The 17,666-nt window shown below is 39.4% G+C and overlaps 1 pseudogene; it reads left to right on the top strand.

The window, feature by feature from the left end:
* The first annotated feature begins 15,231 nt into the window (after positions 1 to 15,231).
* Positions 15,232 to 17,288, top strand: LOC147517230 (ADP/ATP translocase 2, mitochondrial-like; annotated as a pseudogene).
* The last annotated feature ends 378 nt before the right edge of the window (positions 17,289 to 17,666 follow it).

Genomic DNA, 17,666 nt, shown 5'->3' on the forward strand with positions numbered 1-17,666 from the left:
AGTATGCTGAGGGAATTTGTGAGGAGATTGTAAGGTTAAAAGGGGCTAAAATAATACGTGAAGTAGAGTTCACAGACTGGTTGTCTAATATCGTCACGATACCAAAGAAAAAGGGCAAGGTACGTATGTGTGTCTATTTTACAATCGTCAATTTAGAATGTCCTAAAGACAGTTATCCCATGCCACGAGTAAATAAGTTAGTGGGTAGAACAGCAGGGTTCAAAATATTTTCGTTCATAGATGCATCTATGGGGTATAATCAGGTTGCGATGTACGGACTGGATCAGGAGAAGACATCATTCATGGTGGAAGGCGGTACATATTGTTACATGAGGATGCCATTTGGGTTGAAGAACGCAGGGGCCACTTTCCAGCAGTTGGGAGAGAAAATATTTGAAAGCAAGATTCGAAAGGGAATTGAAATATACATAGATGACATAGTGGAAAAGAGTATGTCAGAGGAAGAGTACTTAGAGGGTCTGAGGGACACATTCAGCATACTGCGGACACCTAATTTGAAGCTTAATCTAGATAAGTGCACATTTGGAGTAACCATGGGAAAGTTTCTGGGTTACATTGTTACTCATCGCGGAATAGAGGCTAACCCCGAACAGATAAGATCCTTGGTGGAAATGCGATCTCCTCAGAATGTTAAAGAAGTACAGTGACTTACAGGAAGGGTCACGGCCTTAAATAGATTCATTTCGAAGTCGTAAAACAAGTGTAGGGCACTGTATTGGTTGCTGAGGAGTACACTGGATTTCTTATGGACATCAGAATGTGAGAATGCATTTCAAGAATTGAAGAGTTATTTGGGGAAGGCTCTTTTGCTATTGCGGCTGGAACAGGGAGAGAAGTTGTACTTATATCTGGGGGTCACAGAGTACGCGGTTAGCTCATGTCTGGATTGTCGACAAGATAGAAAAATTGGTGTATTTCTGGAGCAAAACCTTACTGGATACTGAGACCCGATACAGTAGAGTGGAGAAGTACGTGTTGGCGCTGATATTCTCGGACTTAAAGTTGAAACCCTACTTTGAGGCACATTTAGTAGTGATGGTTACGAATCTGCCCCTCAAGCAAGCACTAAAGGCCGAGAAGTCCAGAAGAATGCTGAAATGGGATATGGGTAGTGATGCTGAGTTCTTATGAGATACAATATCAGATTAGGACAGCGGAGAAGGCACAGGTAGTGGCGGAATTCCCGGTGGAGGATCCTACTTGTGGGGAAGAGATGGTCATGGAGCCAGAGCGTGATATGGAGCAGGACCTTCTGGACCCATGGGATAAAAGAAATGGATGGAGAGTGTTCGCGTATGGATCAACAACGGATGCATGCAGTGGAATATGGGTTGTATTGGTTACGCCTGATAATAGTAGAATAGAACAAACTATGAAGCTGGGAATCGCGGCATCTAATAATGAATCAGAATATGAGGATGTGATAGTGAGCTTGAGAATGGCAGAGGATTTGGGGGTAAATGAGATGATGGTGTATTCCGTCTCGAACTTAGTGGTGTGTCAAGCAAATAGAGGGTTCGCCCCTCGATGTCCGCAAATGACGAAGTATTTGTAGGTGTTACACAAAAGGTCCGCGAGGTTTACGAAAATCAAGTTCGTACACTTGGGTCGCGGTGAGAATAGACATGCTGATGCCCTGGCCTATGTAGCCACAGCAATACCCGGATTCGAGGAAAGAACAATAAAAGTAGGAAGGTTGGAGAGACCGAGCACTGAGGAGGCAGCAGAGGTATGCCAAACTGTGGAAGAAGAAGGGGGTTGGATGGATCCTATCAAGCACTTTTTGTCTGGGAAAGAGGTGGCTGATAAGAAGGAGAGAAGAATGTTGGAATAGACTTCTCAGAGATACATTTTACTAGGGGGAGAGCTGTATCGAAAGAACTTCAATAGGCCGTTGTTGAAATGTCTCAGGCCAAAGTTGGCATAAGAGGTGCTAGCAGAATTTCATAGGGGAGATTGTGGGAACCATTCAGCGAGAAGAACCATGGCATACCGACTATTTTCATGACTCAGGGTTACTTTTGGCCCAATATGAAAAGGGACGTGGTGGAGTTTGATAAGAAATTCAGAAAATGTCAGAGATTCTCTCAGCTGATCTTCGCACCTGCAGAACCGCTGCATAATGTATCTAGTCCATGGCAGTTCGCCTTGTAAGCGATGGATATAGTGGGTCCACTGCCCATGGCCAGCGGCAAGAGGAGATTTATGATAGCAACCATCGATTATTTTACCAAGTGGATAGAGGTTGTGCCCTTGCAGCAGGGGAAGGAGGAGTAGGTGATTAAATTCTTATGGGAGAATATCATATGTAGATTTGGGTTGTCGTATGCCATCATCACGGACAATGGAACCCAATTCACAGGGTCAAAGGTGAAGGATTTCTTGCAAGTGTACAAGGTCAAACAGGGGTTCTCAGCCCCTTACAATCCCGAGGGCAACAGACAGGCTGAATCCTCGAATAAACCATAATGAACAACCTCAAGAGAAAGTTGGAAGATAAGAAAAGGGCATGGGCTGATGAATTGAATCATGTCCTCTGGGCTTATTGAACCATGCCTCAGATGACCACCAGAGAGACTCCTTTCTCCCTAGCTTACGGCGTTGAGGCCATGATCCCATTAGAGATGGTGACATTTACAACATAAACAAAGGCTGTGGAGGAAGATTTGAATTGGGGCAAACTAGCAATGGATTTGAATTTGGCAGAGGAAAGAAGGGACTCCGCTCATATCAGGTTGGAAACCAACACTTGCAAAGACAGTATAACAAGAGAGTAAAACCATGACAATTATGAATAAGGGATTCCGTGCTCCGCAGAGTGACCCCTAATACCAAGAGGGAGAACGACAAAAAGTTATGGAAAAATTGGGAGGGGCCCTATATAGTGGTGGATGTAGGAGCTGGCACTTACAAGCAACAAACAATGGGGGGAAAATTAATAGAGAGGCCGTGGAATGTGAGAATGTTGAAGAAATTTTATACTTGAATGTAATGTAAGTCTAGTGCAAGAGACTAGAGACTGGGAGGAGCCCTCCGCGGATGAGAGGTCTAAATCACACTTGGGGGCAAAGTGAGTTGTCCCCAGCAGGCTTCCCCTGGAACCTAGTGTTAAAGGGAACACCATATATCGGGAAACTTAATGGGATATGGAAAACAGGATACAACACAATAAGAGAACAATGACAACATGCATACCAAGATATCAATTCGGTATATTAAACCTTGCCAGAAGTAATCTAAACAAACATATACAATCAGAGGGGATTGAGAAGGATAAATAGTGGAATCATAAATCACTAGACTAAAGCAATTCATAATTTCAAATGACGAAGGAACAAAAGGGTAAATACAAACACATTAAGCAAAGTATCCACGAGACAGAATTTGAAATAATAACTAGATCATGAGTTTTCACACATAAGTACAATATACATAGAGAAAATCTGGAGGGAGCAACAAAAGAGTACATGCTTGGAGCCAAGGGGAGGTGTAACTCCTATAGTATCTCGGAAATGGGTTCAACAACATCTTCCACAGGATCCTTGTCCGCAGTACCCTTTTCTGCTGCTTCTTTTGCAGTATCTGCAGCATCCTTGTCAGTAGCATCTTTGTCTGCAGCCTCTTCCGCAGTGCCTTCATCCGCGGCTTCATTCACAAAGGAGGCTAGCTTCTTTGGAAGAAGGTGACCTTCTTGGAGGAGTCACACATGTTCTTCTTGTATCTTCTTTGCCACCCTCTTGTCTGCCAAGAGTTTGAAGCACTCTTGGAGCTTGTCTATGTCAACCTTGTGCTGCTGCAGAAGGGCCGCTGACGAATCTTGGTGCTGCTAATTGAGAACAACAATGCTCTCTTGATGTTATTAAAGGTGGACTTCCCGCTGACGACTCAAACGGTCATTTACTCTATCCATATACTGTTGATGGGAGTCCTCTGCAGACTTTAGCTCATCTTGAGCCTTAAGTTTGTCCAGGTTTGCAGCTTCTAGGTCTTGTTGGAGCCAGGCACAGACAGCTAGCAACCCGGTAAGACCACTGAGTTCCTTGTCAAAGGACTCCACCTTGGCCTTGGAGCCAAAGAGGTTGCAGATCATATAAGATATGTCCAGGCTCACGGAGATCAGGGAGGATGGTGAGTCAAGAATGGAATGTGACAAAGTAAAAAATAGAGGGAAAGAGTCGTACCTTCTCCTAGTTGGTGTATAGGGAAGTCCGGTGCTGTTCAAACGACCCCCCTTCCACATAAGCCAAGTCTTTGGGCAAGTGGGCACCGTAAAATAGGGAGGAGGCCACAGCTGGGTTGTCCAGAGCTGAGTCTGCGATGTTTACCTTGCGGTTGCAAACCTTATAGGTGGGATAGAATTCCTCTGGGGTCGCAATCGCGGATCCCTGGCCAGAATGGATGATAGGATCCTTCCCCGCCCGGCGAGTATGGGGAGAAAAGGCTGTAGAATCGACGGCAAGTGCCGTTGGGGCAGGTTCCTCGAACACAGAAGTCCGCTGCCTTTTGTTTGGAGGCCCATCAGCAGGAACATGCACCTCGGTAGAGGGTACCTTCGTCACATCATCATCATCATTAGTGTCATTGTCGAACAACTTTATCTTGTTGACATCCATGTCGTCGGTGGGAGAAGGTGGGGAGGTGTATTGATCTTCCCAGGTGGAGATAGAGCGGTAGGAGGGGACGTCTTCTGGTGCCAAAGAGGAATGAGGTTTGCGGAGTTCAATGGAGGCAGGGGAAGGGGATGAGGTATGGGGATGGTTACGGCGGGAGGACCGAGTACGGGATCTTTTCTTGGGAGGGGGCAAAGCTCGGGGTTTCCTTTCCTTGGGTGGTGGAGGACGATAAAAAGGGGAAGAATATCTGCCAATGGAGTTGAGTGTTGGGACTTGCAACAATGGAGTACCTAGAGTAGGATGTATGCCCAGGCATTTACCTTGAGCAGAGCCTAGATTGCGGAGTCTTTCGAAAATAGGACATGATGTTCCAGAGTAGATTAAAGACTTGGAATCAGGCCGCCACACTGTAAGGAAAAATAGCCATGGGTCAGTTGATAACAAGGAGTATATATTAGTAAAAAAGGAAAATACTAGAAGACGCACCATGGGTTTGGAAGGCAAGATGGTTAAGAGTTAACCCAGAAGGAAGGTCTGTGGATAAAAAGTTCCCAGATACGTATAGCGGATAGTGATGCCACACCTTGTCTGAGGTGGTAATACGGAGGACAAAGTATTGCTTTTTGGGGTGTACACAAAAAGACTGATACCCTACACTGACATCTTTAGTACTTGTCTTTATATAGTATTGAGAGATGATATTGCGGCTAGTGATAAGAGCCCAAAACTATAGTTTTAACCCCTTAATAATATTACATTTAGACCAATTATGTGTCTAATAAATAAGAGTTAGTACTGTTTACGTGCTTTTGTGTATTTCAGGTATTCGAGTCAAATATGTGAAGAAATATGTCACTTTTGCAAGAGAAAGGAGCAAAGGTTGGTTGCTAAGAAGTTATATGATTAAAGGCCAAGATTCAAGGAGAAAAAGCCTTTTAAAAGCCCAGTCAAAGCTGAAAAATCAAAGTAAACGCAGGCAGAAATAGAGCATAAAAGTTAATAGAACTTCCGTAGGCCGTATCTTTGGACTTAGATTTCGGAATTGGGCCTATTATATGTCAAAACGACCGGCTCGAAAAGTGCTGTTTCAGTAATTTCCAGTAGAGAAACCCTCTTTGGACTTAAGTAATTAGGTTTTGGGCTTGATTTAATGGCCCAAAACATAGCTCTAAAGCCCATGCACGAATTTATAAACCTAGCCATCTCCTATATAAAGAGGGCTAAGGCTAAACTCTATTATCTAACCCTTCCATTAGTTAAACTTAGTTTTTAATTCATAGATCCCTTCTTAGTTAATAAATTAGATAATAATTAGTTTTCTTCTTAAGTCAAAACCCTAGTTATTGTTTTACTAGCCTAATCACCATTAAGAAAGCCAAGTTATTTATATTGTTTCAATTATGTCTTATTTTTATTCTCATTCTTCTATTGATGATAGTCGAATGAATCTTAGCTAAACGTCAATTAGAGGGCTTTGATGAAGACTTGATATGTTAGTGTAGAATAAGTTGTAGTAATCTATTCCATTCTAGAAAGTAGTTAATTCACTATGAGAATGGGTTTAAATTGCCTCACATGCTAATTATTAGTTGGTAGAGATTGCCATAAATAATTAGGGATTGAAAAGACCCAACCTTTATGTGAAAATATAAAGATTAGGATTACAACAAATCAATGCTAGCTTATTAAGGTTTAATCAAGGTGGAATCAAATCCCCCTAATACCTCTCTTCCCATTCACATCTTATAATCAAATTGCCATAGTATAAATTAGCATATCATAATTAGCTATTTTCACCATATTAGTTGAATTCAATTATTGCTCTCGTTAATATTTTAGAATTATTTAAATTAGTGAAACTGTTACTTCTAAGAAACTAGGAGTGGAACGAATTCTTTACTCCACCATATTGCAAGATAATCGAGTGTAGAAACTTTGATCTAGAGTAAATCCACATGTTTTTACTTATTCCTAGCATAAATAGTTAAGAGTAGGTAAACGTTAGTTTTTATATTTATCAAATGGCGCCGCTGCCGGGGAAAATTTTGCGTAAAGAGTTTGTGGTTGGTTAAAAGGTTTTGCTTTACAACTCACATTTGCATATTTTTCAAGGAAAATTAAAAACCCATTGGTCTGGTCCTTTTCTGGTTACTAAAGTCACCCCTTACGGGGCAATCACCTTGGTAAATCCCAAGGACAACAGTACCTTTCAAGTTAATGGTCAACGATTAAAACCTTTTCACGAGTTAATGTCCCCAGACATAGAGGATGTCCTTTTATAGGACCCTGTCTATGAGGACTGACCTTTGATGTTTGGTGTACTTTCTTTCATTTCCATATATTGGTGAGTGCACTATTAAGATAACCGAGCCCCCTTTTGGAGTGTGTGGCTATAAGTGCTGGATCTTAAGTCCACGTTTAACATAATTTACGTTTTCCACTCTTGCATGTTTTCTCGGTTTTTGAGTAATGTTTCTCCATGGAGTGATTGATGTTTTATTGTTTTATTATTTTTCTTTATATTAAACTTACTCATAAAAAATTTTAAAAAAAAATATTAAAACCCTATAAACAGTAATCTAGCAAGTCTCGAGAATCTGACTTTAAAAGACCCACGTTTTTAAAACAAATTTTCTAATCTATATTTTCAAAAATATGTTTGGGGGTGGGGTGTTGGTCTTTCCCTTTTTTGATCACTCAACTTCCTATTCTTGTTGTTTATGCCGTTTAGTCATATTTTGATTCGGGCTGACACTATCTATTAATTTAAAGTTCTTTTAATCACATAACTTATGTCATTCATGCACTTCAGGGCGATATCTATCTTATTATATGTCAACCACGGTTAGATTTAAGTTTTATATAGATCATTGTATTGCATTTTCTATGCTGATCATTTTTATAGCTCATTCGCCAAAATCGGACCGTTAACGAATCAGAAATTTTAGTTTTAAATTTTACAAGGCATTGGACAGGATGGGCATTTCGGAATTTGTTTTGGGCTTATGCCCAAAACGGTTTATCCTACATACTCACGTGACTCGCACATGATTTCCAAAGACAGAAGAGAGAGAGAGAGAGAAAAACCCTTTGCGAGTCTGCTTCTTCTCCGCCTCCAAGAACACCGACCAAAATAAATAAATAAAAACCCCGCGACCTCACTCCAAAATTCGATAGAGTTTAATTCACTCTTCCCCACCTTACATTCACCCCAAATTCAAAATCCAACACCCAATGGGTCCTCAACCACCAAAGATTCTTCCGAAACAAGTTTTTACTCAAACACAATTTTTCCCCTTTTACGGTGCCGAAATGGTTATTAGAAAGTGGCATGGATTGTGGTATTCTCAGGAGGATTTTTATCACACTGATTTGGTGTATGATATTTATAAGAAGAGGGAGATTGATGGTCGTTGGATTTTTGTGAAGGTGAATGGTAGTCGGAGGGAATTGACTACAACAGTATTGTCTGAGATTACTGGCATTGACCAAAGACCCATTGTACTCACAATGTAGGAATCTCAATTTGGTGGAATTGGTCCGTTGATGACGGAGACTGTCTTGGAGAAAGTTTACAATCCAAACTCGCACTGTGTTCGTCAGACGTCTCTGAGATGAAACCAGCTGGATGTGGCTCAATGGGTTGGTAGAAATATGATTGCCACCACGAAAGTAAGTGACATCAATTTGAATTGCCTGCACATTCTCTGGATCCTTCAAAACAAGAGGTATGAGTTTTGCATCCTCGACTTTTTGTTAAGTGAGATTAGAGTGGTTGGTAAATTTACCATAGGCTTCCTTACATTGATTACGAAGGTTATGATGTATTAGGGAGGTGTTCCGAAGACTGGTAAGATTAATTTGAAGTTGCATGAAAATGCACGTATCTATCGAGAATGTATTAAGAGGGATTGGAATTTGCCGGAAGCTAGGCGTTTTGAGATGGCACCGGATGAGGACGATAAGGCCGACACAACGTATTTTGATGCGGATGCTTTGGAAAGGGCTACTACGGATGTAGCCTGCATCTCGTTACTTCATCGTGGCCTGCGAACTCTCCATACTCAGTATGAGATGATTTGTACGTACATGCCAACATTCTCTGAATGACCTATGTGAAGTTATTTAGACTAGGCAGGGTACCGTTCTCAGTAACCAAGCTAAGCTGTAGCAGAATATTCAGTTGCTCAGTGATAGTCACCAGGACATCTAGGATAACATGGAGACTCTCATCCAGAGTAATACGGAGCATTGGGAAGCCACGGATGTCTTTATGGAGCAACATCGCATGTTTCAAGTAGAAGTTCTGCGACACCTGCCACCTCATGAGGGTTCTTCTTTTGCTGACTCTGGGAGGCATGAGTGTCGTCAACATAGGACGGATGGCTCTGGCCCATCCTCATCTCGTGGCTAGTTGTTGATTAGATTATTGTTGTTAGGAAATTTCCCTATTTTTAGTAGAATTGGATTCTTAGTTGTTTAGTTAAGTAGTTAATATTGAATTATGTAATTGTTTTTGAGTAATTAATTGTAATTTGAATTTCAAGTTAATTTAATTTTTTGTTCAAGCATGCTATCTATTTTTCATGAATCCCACCTTCCCGATTTGTTTGGGGGTGGCATTATTTGTTTAGCATTGTATTTTACCCTATCCACCTATTTTGGAAGTTAATATTGCAAGGTTGTGAGAATATGGTTTATGTGAGCATGCTGCTAAATATAGTGTAGCTAGAATTAGCTACTCTTGGTTTGTGCAACCTCAAGGATTAGAAATTGGATGATTGCTATTTTAATTCCAGCCAAAAAGCTATCGGTTTGATTTTGGAGTCTGCATTTGGTCTGTTTCTATTTTGGATTTAGAAATTTTCTTTTTCCATCATCTTGCCTTAACAATTTGGGCAACTTGTGGAACTTAGATTAAGAAACTAGTCCTCTATGAATCCTTGGTTCACTCTAAACTTAACACCACACCTCTCACCTTGCATTTCTCACTTTTACTTTCACTTTCACTTCAGAGCACTTCCAGCACCCGGAGCGCGCCCGCGCCCTCTTTTGCCTATACACATAGCACGCCTACGCCCAACTTACTAGAATTATTGTTAGATTAAGCGCACCCGCGCCTTTCCATAGGCTATCTTGAGCACGCCCGCGCCTTCACCGCAGCACAACTTTAGTTCTAATTTTTGGGTTCTTCCGCAGTAACTTCTAGGAGTTCCATAGTATGTTTGTTTGATATGAAGTCTCCTCAAATCATACCGGAGCAGTCCTTCAAAGATTTGTTCGAGAGTGACACTTATGGGTCTTGGTTCTGCGACTTGATTATACAGGCAGGATGGCAGCCTCTAATGGTAAGCTCTGATGAACTATATTCTCCTGCACATACAAGTTATTTCTATGATCATTGTAAGTTCTTTTATCGACCGGATGGGGAACAAGCGTTCTCTGTCACCAGTGATGATGAAATAATAGATTTAATCAAGTTCTTGTTGGCCTTTGCTATTGGACTTTCTATGCCTGCTGAAATCCAAAACTCATGGGGCTATTTGGTTGATAATATGTATATCTACAACTATGAGTTTTTGCATGAGACCTATGGGGCAGGGATTTTTCGTGTATAGGACCAAGGGCAATATAACGTAGCCCTTAGTAGCTTATCCCTTTACATGGGCACTGTTTTGTTTTTTATCATGCTGAATATCCTAAGGGAATGGCATTTTTCTTCTGCGAATAACGCCACTTGTGACGTCTTCCTTGCTCTAGCTGAGGGACGTATGCTCTATGACCTTCCCCAGACCTTAGTATCTTGTTTAGCACGATCCCATAGTATGAAGCATAAGTACCTTCTTATGTCTGTTTTGGTTTGCCGCATAATGCTATGTTTCTTTCTTGAGTTTTGTACCCGTTTCACAGATTGGGTTGGGGTTGACATTGTGAGACCCACCAATTGCATTATACGCTCATTCCGTGCAATGACTTGGCCGGGGTGGAGGCTACAACCTAATTGGGTTGCTCCTTACACCCCATCCGACCAAGTGGCACTTAACAGGTTAGCAAAGGTAGATGATAAATGGTGTAAGGCCTGACAAATTGTCATGGCGTGGCAGGATGCAAAGGAACCTCACTTCTTCATAGAAGAGGAGGATAACGCTTAATTGATGGATATGAGGTAAGTTTTATTTTTTGTTACTGTCTGCTTATGTCCCAAGCAATTTAATTTTTGTTATTCCCATAACGGGTGAAACTCATATAGAGTTACGTCTGTTTTTATTTATCTATATTAGTATGTTCTAAATTTGTTTTGCAGGTGTTCTTAAATTTTCCCGCGTTTCCATGGTATTTCCTATCCTTTTTATTTCTATACTTTGAGGATAAAACATGTTTTTGTTTGGGGGTGGCATAGAAACACGCATAATTTAAGACACCTATTAGGATATATATATATATGCACTTGTTTTCTAGTAAAAAAATAAAAAATATTTATATAAATAATAAGTATTTATACTATGCAATTAGGAATATTGGTATTGTTTCTTTCTCCATGATGATATTAGTCTAAAAGTTTCACGTTAGCTCTTAAATTAGAATAGTTTCTAGAAATTTAGGTTAATATGTAGGTAATAGTCATTGCATCTTTTTATAAATATATTGCATGAACATCTATGTTTGTATTGGCAGTAAGTTTTTGAAATCTAGGCTAGAGTATTTATTCTACAATTCCTGTGAGAATATAGCTTTAAAGCCTTATATGAGTGAAATATTTGAGTAATGACACAAGGGAGAAGTCCGAATAGAGAAATCACACGTCCACTTGCTTGATCACTATACCATATCCTAAACGAGAATTTAGTCCTTTTTTGGATTAATATAGCCAGAAATTCAAACCTATATGAAATTATTTTCTGCTAGTCGCCCTTCTGAGCCTTTCTTTAGCCTTTTCATAAACCACAAATCCTGTACCCTTTTATAAGAAACAAAACAAAATAAAATAAAAATAAAATTAGCCTACCCACTTTTGAATGAGTCTGAAAATAGAGATGAAATAAAGAAAAGAAAAGAAAGTTTCCATCCAAAGAATAAATAAATAAATAAAATAAAAAGTTAGAACTCCAAAAACAGAACCAAAGGAGTCAAAAGCCAAATGAAAAAGAAAAATATGGCTAAGAATGGAAACAAAGTGTAGAAGCAAAGTAAGAACAAGGTTTTCTCTAGTTACATATTTTGAAGACTCTATTATCTTATACTTATCCTTTTGAATATCCATTTTCTTCATTCTTAAACCATCACCTAATCCCCGCAACACCTAATAAATACCTCTAACTCAATTAGGAATATGTTAGTGTGATAGTAAGTGGCAGATATGTTTGATCGACTTTAGCTTCCTTGTACATCATTGAGTTTGTAAGGTAAAGTGTGCCCAATGCGCACTGGGGTGAGAGAAACTTGAGTGGAAAAATCAGAGTGTTTTTGTCTTGACATATTTGTGAGGACCTACTTAAGGACGATATTCCAAAGTTTCAGAAACATACATGTTATTATATTTCATAGCATAGTTCATTATATATATGTTTATCCGTAGATGATTGATTATTATACACGTATTAGCTTAGATTTCGAATTGATTATTCTGTATTAATTGCTAGTTAGATGTATAAATATCTGAGAATAAATAAGAAAACAGTAATTTTTATTTCTTAGTCGTTATAATATAGATAAAGTTTGTGACTACCTTATCTGGAAAACTCTTACGAGGCTATAACTCGTTCACTAGGGAATTCCTAGTGGTTTAAGGCCTTATTGCATATGGTCAATTAGGGATGTCTAAACGGGTACCTGACCCGGCTCAAACCCGACTTTTTGGGTTTTGAACGGGTATTGGGTTACCCAAACCCGGATCGGGTTTCAGCAGGTCTGGTTCAGAGTCGGGTATTTTGTTGAGAAGTGTGACCAAACCCTACCCTAACCCTCTATTTCGGGTACCCATCGGGCTCGGGTTTTGGGTAGGATAAAACTCAGTATAAATGAAGAAATAAGACAATAATAAATCTTATTTGAAATATATATCTACATTTTATTCCTTCTTCGGCTATCCACCAATCTTTCAAACAAAATAAGACTTCTAATGAACTTGGAATTAATTATCACCTATACTCAAACATAATTCTTTCATATGATTTAAAAATAGATGGACTCGGAAGGAACTGTAGACACATGATCAAGTGAAATTACTGAAAAAATTGGAAATCCCGACATAAATTTTTCTATAATCTAATATATTAAATAACTCATCATTGTAAACATGAATGAGATCATAATCCAAATATTTATCTAACTCATTCTTTTATATGAGATTAGTAGTATGTAATTGAAACCGGATTTGGGGTTCGATTTCGATCTGGGTTCGGTTTCAGGGTTTTTAGCCCTTTTAACGGGTTTAGGGATAAATTATCGGGTCAGGCTCGGGTTAGTTTGGATTTAGAAAGTGTAACCAAACCCTAGCCTATGTATTTCGATCTGGGTTCGGGTTCCAGTTTTGACAGGATTCGGTGCGGGTTTTTTTTTCGGGTTTTGGGCAAGATGGACATCTTTATGGTCAATGCAATCGCACTCGGCGAAACAAGATTAGTTAGAACTCTATTTTTAGTCACTTATTTTAATTTCTCATATTTACTTGAGGACAAGCAAAATGTTGTTTGGAGGTGGTTTGATAAGAGCCTAAAACTGTAGTTTTAACCCCTTAATAATATTACATTTAGACCAATTATGTGTCTAATAAATAAGAGTTAGTATTGTTTACGTGTTTTTGTGTATTTGAAGTATTGGAGTCAAATATGTGAAGAAATATGTCACTTTTACAAGAGAAAGGAGCTAAGGTTGGTTGCTAAGAAGTTCTATGATTAAAGGCCAAAATTCAAAGAGAAAAAATCTTTTTAAGGCCCAGTCAAAGCTGAAAAGCCAAAGTCAACGCGGGTAGAAATAGAGCATAAAAGTCAACAAAACTTCTGCAGGCCGTATCTTTGGACTCAGACCTTGGAATTTTGCCTATTATATGTCAAAACGACCAGCTTGGAAAAATCTTTCTAATGGTGTAAGCCTTGATCCAATCAAAAGAGCAAAAATAGACAAAACACTATTTTAGTAATTTACAGTTGAGAAACCCTTTTTGGACTTAAGTAATTAGGTTTTGGGCTTGATTTAATGGCCCAAAACATAGCCCTAAAGCCCATGCACGAATTTATAAACCTAGCCATCTCCTATATAAAGAGGAGTAAGGCTAAACTCTATTATCTAACCCTTCCATTAGTTAAACTTAGTTTTTAATTCATAGATCTCTTCTTAGTTAATAAATTAGATAATAATTAGTTTTCTTCTTAAGTCAAAACCCAAGTTATTGTTTTATTAGCCTAATCACCATTAATAATGCTAAGTTATTTATATTGTTTCAATTATGTCTTATGTCTTATTCTCATTCTTCTATTAATGATAGTCTAATGAATCTTAGCTAAACGTCTATTAGAGGGATTTGATGAAGCTTTGATGAAGACTTAATGTGTTAGTGTAGAATAAGTTGTAGTAATCTATTGCATTCTAGAAGGTAGTTAATTCACCATGAGAATGGATTGAAATTGCCTCAGATGCTAATTATTAGTTGGTAGAAATTGCCATGAATAATTAGAGATTGAAAAGACCCAACCTTTATGTGAAAACATAAAAATTAGGATTACAACAAATCTATACTAGCTTATTAAGGTTTAATCAAGGTGGAATCAAATCCCCCTAATACCTCTCTTCCCATTCACATCTTATAATCAAATTACCATAGTATAAATTAGCATATCGTAATTAGCTATTTTCACCATATTAGTTTAATTCAATTATTGCTCTCGTTGATATTATAGAATTGTTTAAATTAGTAAAACTGTTACGTCTAAGAAACTAGGAGTGGAACGAATTCTTTACTCTACCATATCGCAAGATAATCGAGAGTAGAAACTTTGATCTAGAGTAAATCCACATGCTTTTATTTATTCCTAGCATAAATAGTTAAGAGTAGGTAAACGTTAGTTTTTACATTTATCAGCCAGCTATCTTGGGTTCGCCTGTCTTATTGTAAACGTTCGCGGCATACATAATCCTCCAAAAGTTCCCAATGCCTTGGCAAGGAGGGATGTTGAAATGGTTGCACACCTTGACGTCTAATAGTATGAGGGGAAGCCGCAAACTGGCAACAATTTGACCTACGATAACTATGAGGTACCCCGGCCCGCGGGGAACCAGATGAGGATAATGGGTGACTGAGGGCACATGTTCTAGTAATACATAAGTCGGAACCCAATAGGCAACCCTAATTGCGTCCAAGTTAAGTCTACGACATCGAGAAGGGGGCAGGAGCAAGGGTATGAGCCGCCTAGAGGTGGAGGGGGTCGCAGCCGGGGCCAGTGGAGGTGTGGACGCTATCGTATTAGATGGGGAAGATGAGAAGTCACCGGATTCGGATTCCGACATCAAAAAGGGGAGATAAACAGACTCAAGGGAGGGGGAAAACTCAAGAACAGTTACAAACAAAAGGAAATGAAGGAAAGAAAACGTACCAAGACAAATGAGAGAAGAAGATAATGAACCTGAGGGGAGTGTCCAAAGGAGAAGAGAGTCACCGAAAAGAGCACTGAAGAAATGCGTGTACCGGAGAGCGAATGGAAAAAAAAGAATTGACGAGGCAAAGGGAAAGCAGGTAGAAAGGGGAGAAATAAAATGAGGGAGGAAGAAGAATGAGCATGATTTAAATAGGGGAAGGGCAAAAAAGTAATTTCGGTAGGGTGTAGAAATTGAAGAGGCGTCAGGTGGTCTAGCAAGAAGATGACGCGTGGAGGCACGAAGAACGAGGAGTAGCTAAAGAGGTGCGCGTGATGAGTGCACCTAGTAGCATGCGCGTACCGATGCAGAAGTAGAAGAGGACAACTAGATGCGGGAGGAAAGGGGCGGTGGGAGTTCTCGACCCCAGACCAATTAGATGACTGCAGAGTCGAGAAGGGACATTTGTAGTGGCCTAAGAATAGTAAGTGGACTAGGTCAGCGGTGAGCTGTTTGGGATGCAACATAACAGGGGAAGTTAAGGAGTAAGGGAACATGGCTGCGGATACCTAAACTGCGAACGTGGTAGATGTACGAGACGAAGGGGGACCGAGTGATGTGAAGACAGGTGGACGTTTGGGATGAAAGATGGAAGGGGTATAAAGAGAAAGAGATGGGAAGGGAAAAAGGGGTTGAAAACTCATTATAGAGGAGAGTTAGACGGAACATTAGTGAGAGTGAAGAGTAAGGAGAGTGTGATACAACAATTAGCAAAGTTAGTTTTATATCTTGGGTGTTGTATATGAACAAATATTCTGTAATTTGCACCAGGCCTTGAACTTTGCATTTAAGGATTATTTCATGAGGCTCTTTAACTTCAAGAAAGATCGAGATGGCTACTGGGAATGGTTTGTAGGAAACTTGGGATATGGAGGCGTTGCAGGTGCTTCATCCCTTCTCTTTGTCTATCCCTGGATTACGCTCGAACCGGTCTGGCTAACGATGCAAAGTCCTCGAAGAAGGGATGGGAGAGACAATTCAATGGTCTGATTGATGTCTATAAGAAGACTTTAAAGTCCGATGGTTTTGCTGGGCTTTACCGTGGTTTTAACATTTCATGTGATGGAATTATTGTTTACAGGGGTCTATACTTCGAAATGTATGATTCTTTGAAGCCAGTTCTATTAACTGGAGATTTACAGGTTAGTTTTTGATGTTTTCTCTTTTCATTTTAGTTTCAATTCTTCTTTATCAGCATGACTTGTCTGTGTGTTAGTAATAGTTGTCAGCTTGATAGATTGCTATTATATTGTAGAGGGAATTATTATGTTTGTGGGTTCTGGGATTGTGAATTAAAAACTTCATTCTCAAGGATTCAACATTACACATGCATTTAAGTAGAGAGTTCCTTCCTAGCAATCCAAGTAAGCATTGGGATTGGGTGAATCATAGCAGTCATACAAATGTGTTTCCTCTACTTTGATCCAGCATATGAGTAGCAGTCTATTGCAGTCTACATGCATATGAATAGAAAGATTTATTGTAGCTATTCAATTAAGTTTTAGGATTGTGTGAACGTTATTAGAGGCAGTTATACAAATGTGTTTCCTCTACTTTGATCCAGCATGTATGCATTTTCATATGGTTTATAGGCATTGGTACGGTTTAGTTAAATGCCTTTTTGATCTTATTTCTGCCCATTGTTAGTTTTCATGCTTTTAGATATTAATATGTTTGGTCTTTGTTTGGACGATCTCAGGGTAGTTTCTTTTGCAAGTTTGCTATGGGTTGGTCGATCTCAAATGGTGCTGGTCTTGCATCCTATCCTTTTGACACTGTTCGTAGAAGAATGATGATGACTTCCGGTGATGCTGTGAAGTACAAGAGTTCGCTGGATGCATTTTTTCAGATCTTGAAAAAATGAGGGTGCTAAGTCTCTCTTCGAGGGTGTGGGTGCTAAGTTTCTCTTCAATGGTGGTGGGTGCTAACATCCTCCGAGTAGTTGCTGGTGATGGCGTGCTTGCTGGCTATGATTAGCTCCAGTTAATCATGTTAGGAAGGAAGTACGGATTTGGTGGAGGCTGATGAGCTCATAGTTTCTTCTTATCCTCCAGTTTTCTCTTCTTTTCGAGACTTACAGAAAAATAGAATGGAAATTTGGAAATTCCAATTAGAGGTTTTAATTGGTGAAATATTGAAATTAACGATGGGTTTATTTCTCTTATTCACTTCTTCCCCATAACGAATCTCCACCACTCCAAACCCTTTTTCATTATTTAGGGAAAAAAAATCAAAAAATCCCAACAAACAAATAAAATAATTCTATAGGCAACAAGTTTAACATAGCAAACCAAGGCAAACGAAAATGTAAGTTATTTCTATGCACATTTATCTTTTTCCCATATTCCTTCAAAACCTTTTTATCTTTGTATTTTCTCATTTGAATCTATTTTAATTTACTAA

Source organism: Coptis chinensis, chromosome 2 (assembly GCF_015680905.1).
Source record: "Coptis chinensis isolate HL-2020 chromosome 2, ASM1568090v1, whole genome shotgun sequence".
In the NCBI taxonomy this organism is placed as follows: Eukaryota; Viridiplantae; Streptophyta; class Magnoliopsida; order Ranunculales; family Ranunculaceae; genus Coptis; species Coptis chinensis.